This window comes from Taudactylus pleione, unplaced genomic scaffold (assembly GCF_031769625.1).
Source record: "Taudactylus pleione unplaced genomic scaffold, aTauple2 ptg000085l, whole genome shotgun sequence".
Classification (NCBI taxonomy): Eukaryota; Metazoa; Chordata; class Amphibia; order Anura; family Myobatrachidae; genus Taudactylus; species Taudactylus pleione.
The window spans coordinates 7,166,736-7,176,798 of record NW_028284487.1 but is presented as its reverse complement, the minus strand read 5'-3'; the positions used below and the strand labels follow the sequence as shown (position 1 = coordinate 7,176,798).

Here is a 10,063-nt window from a genome sequence, read left to right as displayed (position 1 = left end):
GCCAAATCCAGCTGTCATTCTTATGCAGATCCCTCCAAACGCAACCCATTTCACTGTCATTGACCTCTGTTCTGCTTTCTTCTCTGTGCCTCTCCACCCTGACTGTCAGTATCTATTCGCATTTACATACAGAGGTGTGCAATATACATGGACACGGTTACCCCAAGGTTTCATAGACAGCCCCAGTATCTTTTCCCAGGCATTGCACAACTGTTTACAATCTTTTCAACCTGCAAATGGATCTGTTCTAATTCAATATGTGGACAATTTATTGCTGTGTTCTGATTCGTTTATGTCATGTTTGAATGATACTAAACTTTTGTTGCTTCATCTCTCGCATACAGGACACAAAGTGACTAAGGACAAACTACAGCCGTGCCAATCCAGAGTAAAATATTTTTGACACTGCCTAACCCAAGGGTTAAGACATCTCACAAATGATAGAACCAGGCCATACAGAACATGACACTGCTGCAGAATCAACAGCAAATTTGTACCTTCTTGGGAATGTGTGGATACTCAAGCAATATAGAAAAAAAGTAAGGCTATGGTGTGGGGCACTCTTGTTAATGGATAATTGATTAATTTAATACATAACTTTTATTAGCAACAATATGATAAAATAAAGTACCATATAATTAATTTAAAATCAGATGGTGTAAATCCATCATCAAAATTCACGATAAAATCTAAAGGCGAATTGTAAGTATGTACACAATCAAAACTGGATATATTGGATTGGTAATTTGATTAAGTGTCTATATTGATATTGTCTGGCTTTGTGCAAAAAACCATCCCATAATTTATTTTGCTACAGCACCTGGTATTCCCTGGGAGTCACCTTCCAAGTACTAATCAGGCCAATTACAGTTTAGCTTCCAAGATCAGACGAGATTGGGCAATCATGTAATGTATGGCTGTAGATGTATAGGGAAAATTGCACAATTACAGCACAGAGCAATATAAATGTAGGACTAATTCTGTCAATAGTCCATTTGTTGGTAAAATATCACAAATCCAAAGAAAGAATGCACAAGCAGACTTAATTTGTATCATGTATCAACATAATATGTCAGAAAAATGTTGGCAAAATAGAGTATACAATAGTATTGCTAATAAAGCCTCATTAATAAATGAAGAGGCCCAGCATATGTGTAATATAATCGTACAAAGCCACACAAAGAAAGACATATAAGATTGACTATGCAAATTGATGAAAAATAAGTGGTATTGACAATATCCATCAGGCTAGAAGCATTTATTGTATATATCAAATAAATCGGGGTATGTGTCTACTATTAACAAGAATTAATTGATATATCTAGCACAAAGGACACAGCATCCTAACACAGTAGGATTAAGAAAAGCACACCTGTTAATAATTCAATTGGGTAAGCAAGAAGAGTCCCATTGAATACTGATGACTATTAGGCAGATTATCACTTCTATAAATTCATGCATATACATAAATATACATATATGTAGATCTCCATATAGAGCTAAAGAAATTGTTGTAATGAGAATTCAATTCACTCATACAATGAATAAAATAAAATGATTGTCTCCAGTAATGGGTACAGAGTCCTACATGTAGCGTAAGTCAGTCAACTGAATAAAGATTGAAAACCACAGGTAAAGAAAACCATGGAGAACAAATACCGCTAAGACTCACAAAGGAGACAGTTCTGAAAAGTAAATCACGCCTAATCGGCGATTGCCAGTAGGATAGAAATAACAACAGGGTACATATATGCAAAAATTATATAGAGGATACACACAGTTCTGATATAAACTGCAGATCACTCTTGTGAGTATGAGTATCACTCTTGTGAGCTATCATAAGAGTATGGTGAGCACACAGCACTGCAAGATCACACACAATCTAACATATGTACATTAAAACAGGCATTATGACACAGAGATCCTGCTGTGTAATGGTGCAAATACAATACCACTCCCATATCCAAGAGTCCAGAAAGATCCAACCCATATGCTGGCTGGATATTTGTACAAGGTGTATATATCTAAGAGGACGCGCGTTTCACCCGGCTGAGGGCTTGTTCACCTCATCCAATGTCATGTTTGAATGATACTAAACTTTTGTTGCTTCATCTCTCGCATACAGGACACAAAGTGACTAAGGACAAACTACAGCCGTGCCAATCCAGAGTAAAATATTTTTGACACTGCCTAACCCAAGGGTTAAGACATCTCACAAATGATAGAACCAGGCCATACAGAACATGACACTGCTGCAGAATCAACAGCAAATTTGTACCTTCTTGGGAATGTGTGGATACTGTAGAATGTGGATCCCAGGTTTTTCTATTTTGGCCTTGCCTTTACAGGACTTAGGGGGTTATTCAGACACGGTCGTTAGCACCGATGCGCTCAGACCGGGACGATGGCCCCCCACAGAGCATGCGCACGACAGCGCCGGCGCCGTCGTGCGCATGCATGAGACCCGCTATGACCGACAGCACCAGTCGTTGCAGGTCTCAATCCAAAGGGTGGCGAGCTGTCGATGTTGATTGACAGCTCACCCCGTTTGGAAGGCGGGCCGGGGGGTGGCAGCCCAAATGGAGGCGTTCCCATGGGAATGCCTACCATTTGGGGGAGACCCCACTGACATCACTAGTGATGTCAGTGGAGAGCTTCCGGCTCTGACAGAGCCAGAAGCTCTCCGGGGCTTACGACAAGTGAGACCCTACACTAGGGTCTCGTCGTAAGCCCCGATGGTCGCGATGGTCTTGACCATCGCGATCATCACCCGAGCAGTCGTTAGAGCTGTGGGTGTTAACCCACAGCCTAACGACCGCAACAGAGGCGGCCGGTCAGGATGCAAGTGGCCGCCCAGTTTCTGAGCGACCGCTTGCATCCTCCGACCACCTCTTCCAAAAAACTACCGCAAGTTTTGTTCGCTCGTTCAGACCTAGAGGCGTGAACAGACCGCAAAGAGCGAACGGTTCATTTGAATATTTTCTAGACGAGCGAGCGCTAATTGCGTCCAGCTCTGAATCAGGCCCTTAATCTCTTTCTCAAAGCCCAATCGTGTCATACACACAGAGGAATCAGAGCAGGCTTTCCTTAATCTTAAGGATAGTCTGACCAAAGCACCTGCATTGGGAATACCTGATTATGAAAAACCTTTTGATTTGTATTGTACGGAAGCCGATGGTTGTGCTGCAGGTGTCCTTACACAAAAACACGGTGATGCCAGTAGGCCCGAAGCATACTACAGTGCCCAATTGGACACTGGCGAGATCACTCCCCACCTGTTTGAGAACTGTAGCAGCTACCGCTTTATTGGTGAGTGAAAGTGAGGACGTAGTATTGGGTCATGATATGATTGTATACACTCCCATGCTGTATCTGCTCTGCTGAACTCAGCTCAAACCAGACACGTCTCTTTGGCTAGGTTTACCAAATGGGAACTAGCTCTAATCTCACCTGCAAACATCACTGTTAAACGTTGCAGCTCACTGAATCCAGCAACGTATTTACCATATGTACAACATGATGTAGAAAGGGTGGAAGGAGACGAGTTGCTGGCGGAGGGTGAGTTCAGCGGACATAATGATGCACACGATTGTATGGAATATCTGAATCAGACCTTTACTGCTAGACCTAACATACACGACACACCTTTAGAGAATGTAGATGTGACTTTTTACATGGATGGGAGTTGTCATAGACAGACAGACACAGGTGAATTATGTACAGGTTATGCTATTGTAAATGACACAGACATCATAGAAGCCAAACCTCTTGGTCCTCCTCACTCAGCCCAGGTGGCAGAGTTAGTAGCACTAACTAGAGCGTGTGAACTGGCAGCAGGCAAATTTGCTAACATTTACACTGACTCGAGGTACGCGTTCCAGGTGGTGCACAATTTCGGGGCTCTATGGCGTCTGAGAAATTTTATGACAGCAGCAGGCACACCAGTTGCACATTCCCGATACATAAAACATCTTTTAGAAGCAATCCAACTGCCCAAAGCGGTGGCAGTAATCAAGTGTAAAGCCCATACATGTGAGGATGACCCGGTGTCACTGGGCAACAACAGAGCCGATGAAGCTGCAAAATGGGCAGCAGGGTTAAAAATGTTTTCTCCCACTGAAAAAATTATGTCTTTCCAAACAATTGATATGCTGAAATTAATTGAGATGCAAAATTTGTGTTCAGTTCAGGAAAAGTCCATTTGGAAGTCCAAGGGATGTGGGCAAGAGTCCTCCGGGCTCTGGAGGGACGGACAAGGTAAGCCAGTAGCCCCCAAGGCATATTACCCCAGCCTGGCTGAGGCAGCACACAGTCTGACTCATCTGGGAAAGCAAGGTATGTGCAAGTTGGTGAGAGCATACTGGTTGCACCAGGTTTTTCTTCACAAGCAGAAAAGATAGTAAGTCCTGTCTGACCTGCTTGAGGAAGAACATAGGGAATGCGATCCATCCCGAACCATCCAACATTCCACCGTCTGATTTCCAGGTGATACAAATTGATTTCATCCAATTACCACCCTGCAGGAACTTAAGTATGTATTAGTGTGCACTGATGTATTTTCTAATTGGGTTGAGGCCTACCCAGCGGCCACTAATACTGCTGCGTTTACAGCCAAGAAAATAGTTCAGGAATTTGAATGCAGATACGGTATCCCTAAAATCATTGAGAGTGACAGGGGTACTCATTTCACAGGTGATGTTTTTCAAAATATGTGTAAGCTGATGGGTATTAATAGCCGACTTCACACCCCTACCGACCGCAAGCCAGTGCCAAGGTAGAGAGGATGAATGGGACTATTAAAAATAAGTTAATTAAAATCATGGCAGAGACTGGACTAGGTTGGCCAGAAGCATTACCATTGGTCCTGCATAGTATAAGGACCACTCCCAGACCCCTTCTAAATCTGTCTCCCTTTGAAATACTGTTCGGTAGACAACCTCATTTGATTATAAGTCCACAGGAAGACTTGAAAGGTAACAACGAGGTAACTGTAAAGTATCTTATATCAATGAGTAAGCAGTTAAAACAACAGCAGCAGAAACTGAAATTGTTGTCCAATGATATGCCTGAAACTAACTGTCATGATGTTGAACCAGGAGAATATGTTATGATCAGAAATTTCTTGCCTTCAGGTTGTTTGACTGATCGGTGGGAAGGTCCGTACCAGGTGCTGCTGACAAGTACTACATCTTTGAAGGTGGCTGAGAGAGATACCTGGGTCCATTCCACTCACTGCAAAAAGGTCAACCAACCGGTGGAGAAATGAGTTGGAGACAAGGCTGATAGCGTGAACCTGTCGCTCGTGAGCTTGTTCCGGGAGGATTGAAAAGGTCGTAGTGAGATACCTGAACTAAAAGAAATCTGCAGGTCTTGTTGTGGCAATGGACGGGCCTGCTGTGTTCATTTTCATATTCTCTTTTAGAGTGTTCACCATCCTGGTCGGTTCGGGAATGTCCGGTTTCTGTGAAGGGGGACCGATTGTGGAGAGGGGAGTTGATGGCAGTGCTGATGGAGTGGAGTCAGAAGGAGTTCAATGCCAATCAGGGGAGTGTCTGACCAAACTTAGTACTGTTATTGTTAAGAGAGCTGTTATTCCGGATACTCGGGGACGGTGTGGAGGTTTATCATCTGAAGATTCCTTTATTTGTGAGCTTTGTGGGTCCCTAGTTGATGAGAATTGTATCCAACGGTGCCAGCCTAAATATAACCCGTACTGGGGTGGGTATCCTTTAGAGGATTATCATAGCATGGTAGGCAAAGTGTTAAATCAAACTGATTGCTGGGTGTGTTCACATGTGCCACAGGGACAGCATAATGTAGGGTTGGTGCCATTTCCGCTGAATATCATGGAATTACAGAAAGGGAAAACATTGGACGGAAAATTCCTCTCATCCAAACCACCTCATTTCAAACTCTATCAATTCCAAGTAGATAGATCACTTTTGTGTTTAAACATAACCAACCCCAATAAACCCGGGAGTTGGGAAGTGACAGGGAATAATCAGACGATGACCTTCTCACAAAGAGCTGATAATGAGTCCATAAACCATGATCTGTTATGCTCAATTAAATCTAGTGGGAGACATTTTAGTACCGCTTTGCATTGAGTTCCACCAAAGAAATTATTGGTAAGGTGCCAGATGGTTATTGTGCTAAAATAATACAGCCACAAACTTGCATGTACCAGATGGAAGACCCAGAAATAGGATTGTTTGCAAGGGAAATGTGCTTAATGATAATGATGCAAACCATTCCTTATCTTCTCCCTGATAATGTATATTTTATATGTGGAAGAAAAGCGTATAAGTGGCTCTCCCCGAGTTCCGAAGGTTTTTGTTACCTGGGAAGAGTAGTCCCAGAAGTTATGACCCTCACACATGTTGAAATGTTGGGAATACATAAAAACACCGTCACCATATCTTCACACACAATATGAACACAGAGGCAAACAAAATATGATACCTTGTGATGTGCACAATGCCACTCAGTTAATTAGTGAGACAACTGGCTTTCAAGTTTTAGTCGCATTGGATCCCACCAGGATCGCTCGGGGTACATTAAACTTTAGATATATTCAGGAACTTGCTAAATTGATAGATAATATCACCGAGATGTATGATGACACATTCAGGTATACAGGGAGAGAATTGCAAGCGTACAAGAAAGAACTGGTGCAACACAGGCTAGTGTTAAATTATTTAACTGCTGTTACTGGAGGGTATTGCGTAACGTTGGCCACCTAATTTGGAGTAAAATGTTGCACTTATGTCACCAATGATACCAGCGACCCCAAGGAGGTGATAGACCGAAAGATGGATGAAATTCTGCAGCTAAAATGGGAATTTCATAAGAACCATAATCCTTCAGTGGCTGAAGTAGGGGAGAAGATAGAATGATTGGTTTCATGGCTGAACCCAGTGAAATGGTTCTCAGGTCTAGGGGAATGGGTCCAGGAAGTGATCACCAGCATAGGCAAATTCTTAATCCTTATACTGATTGTCATCATAATAATTGGTATATGTGTCCGGTGTGTTCCTATTGTGTTGAAGTGTGGAAAATGTAAAAATAGAGTAAAACGAATGAACAAAATTATAATGGTGGTCAGTATGAATACCGAGTTAAATACAGAACTGCATTACAACCCTGAACTAGGAAATACCATCATTTAATGAATTATATTTAGACATGCATAGAATGTATTATTGAAATGTTATTTCAAAACACCTCAGATAATGTAAAGTCTCAAATTTCCCCTTCAAGACTTCCTTTATAGGACTGGTGTATCCCCACACCTTTCACATGATCTTCCAAGATCCTCGGTGTGCGTATAATAGTAGTTTTATGTCCCCACTCAGAGACACATTATTGATGGGTTAAGAACCACCTTGTGCCATCCCATAATAACACTAAATAGTATATAAATGTAAGCCTAAATTATATTTTAAAATCAGATTGTGATAGCATGTTGTTCGCTATCAAAGGGTGGACTGTCGAAGCTGGATAAGTGGCTGAGACAAGATCAGTTTAAAATTGGATCGCAGCGATGCCATCTTGCGACTGGCCGCAAGACGCCATCTTGGAAATAAGATCGCAAGACGCCATTTTGCGAATGGCCGCCTAAGCGCCATTTTAGATAAACTCACACTTTAGTACATGTGGCGATATTACTATTAGCATCATGCGATTGCATCTTTCACCATTTCTCATACACACATTAATACGCACAATTGCGCTGTTAACTAGTCGCATATTAGCGAATGCATCCTGTATGAAAATGTTGAATATTAGCCGCATGCACACGCATCTGCCCCAAGTTAACTAGCGTCTTTACATCAAACCCCACATACTCACACATTACATATTCACATACAAGGTTCCATAAGCTTTAAGGTATAAGATTCAAATATGCACATTTATTATAATTGCTAGGAAATAAAGATTATTTTGTAACTAAGGTTTTATATGTGATAAGTAAGCCATGTTTGGTATTGTACTGATGCGTACTCTCTCAACAGTATTCCGGTAATATCGATGGAGAGATCGCAACATGCATTCTCAACTTATGGACCGCAGAGTCTTCAAGCAACAAAATGTACATTATATGAACAACTGTTAGGATTTGCATGAGGCGGGAAACCAGAGACCACCAGTTGTTAGAGGCTGGACTGTGTCTATTTGAACCAACCTGTTAAATGCCTTGTAACGTATGCCCTCTCCTTTAGGACCAATGGTATTAGCAACAAACTTCTCTATTGTGTTGTTTATTCCTGGGGGGTATAAATATGTGTGCTCCAACCCTGGGTTCCTAGTCTTCATGCTGAATGCTGATTGACGGGGGTTTCTTGCTGATGCCTACATCTGGACCAGAGAGTGCTGCGTATGTATAACTGTACTTGGGTCTGTATAATTTCTTTGTGCTAAGATTATATGAGGATCATAGCATGTAACTGCTGTACTTTTACTTGAATAATACTTTGTGCTTTGGAACCACAGGTTCTAGGTCTGGAGTCTTTATTTACTGTATGACTGCGTACGCAAATTAGCGTCATCCTTAGAGGTTTATAGGAAGGATATTAGAAGGTATATGCAGGAGTATTTATAAAGTTCAAAGGCAGTATCGTTACCTGTTCAGTAGTTTCCAGTATAGTGCCATTAATACTATATTTAGCCTTTGGATTTTTGAGACCCAAGTGCATGAACTTGCATTTTTTGGCATTAAACTGTAGTTGCTATGTTCTTGACCATTCTTCTAGTCTACCTAGATCATCAATCGTTTGTTTTACTCTTCCTGGTGTGTCTACCCTGTTGCATACCTTTGAGTCATCTGCAAAAAGGCATAGTTTCCCTTCAATACCATTTGCAATGTCACAAAGATATTAAAAAGCACTGGTCCAAGTACAGATCCCTGAGGTACTCCACTGGTAACATTTCCCTCTTGACACTGCACTCCGTTTAATACAACTCTGTTTCCTATCCTGCAGCCTTGATCTTATCCATTCAACTATCTTTGTATCCAATCCCATGCTTTCCAGTTTATTTAACAGTCTGCAATGTGGAACAGTGTCAAAAGCCTTACTAAAGTCTAGATAAGCTATATTTATGCCCCTGCTGTTTGAGGGCAGAGGAGCCGGCGCCCTGCTATCGATACTACCCGTCTCCTGCCTATTGTCTGCTTGCCTGCCTACTACCTACATACCTATCTACCTGCCTACTCTCAACTTACCTACCTACCACCTGCCTACATACTACCTACCTGCTATCTACTTACCAGCTGCCCACCTTCCTACTGCCTACATACCCATTTCCTCTCTACTTACCTACCACCTGCCTACATACTACCTACCTGCTATCTACCTAATTACCTACTGTGTACTTATCAACTGCCTACCTTCCTACTTACCTACCTTACTTCTTATCTACAGTCTACTATATACATACTTCCCTACCACTTGCTTACATTCTACCTACCTGCTATAAACCTAACTACCTATTGTCTTCTTCCATACCACCCACTTTCCTACTACCTACCTTATTATTTACCTGTCTACTCTCTACTTACCTACAACCTACCTATATACTACCAACCTACTATTAACCTTATTACCAATTGTCTACTTACCTACTGTCCACCTTCCGACTATCTACCTTACAACGTATCGATCTACTGCCCTCTTACCTACAATCAACAACACAGGAGAGACTGGATTGCTGCGCATGTATCGGTCTGTGAGCTACAATTGGCTAGCAGACAGTGCCAGATTCAAAATGACTGTGGCGCTGTGCCTCTGTCTCTCCATGGATGCCTGATAGGCCTGGCACCAAATCCACACCTGCTGCCGCTGACACATGAGAGGGAGGTCTGCGGCCACTGCTTATGTAGAGGTGACAGGATGCTAGTGGGACACGGGGAAGTAAGAGGCTGCGGGTAAGGGGGGCTTTACTGTGGGGCATAATGTTATAAGGGGCATTACTGTGTGGCATAATGTGTAAGGGGCACTTATTCTGCATGGCATAATTTGTAGAGGGCATTACGGTTTGGCATCACTTGTAAAGGGCATTGCTA

General features: G+C 42.2%; 1 pseudogene; it reads right to left on the bottom strand.

Annotated features, from left to right (window-relative positions):
- Positions 1-808: 808 nt before the first annotated feature.
- Positions 809-925, bottom strand: LOC148530730 (5S ribosomal RNA; annotated as a pseudogene).
- Between the last annotated feature and the right edge of the window lie 9,138 nt (positions 926-10,063).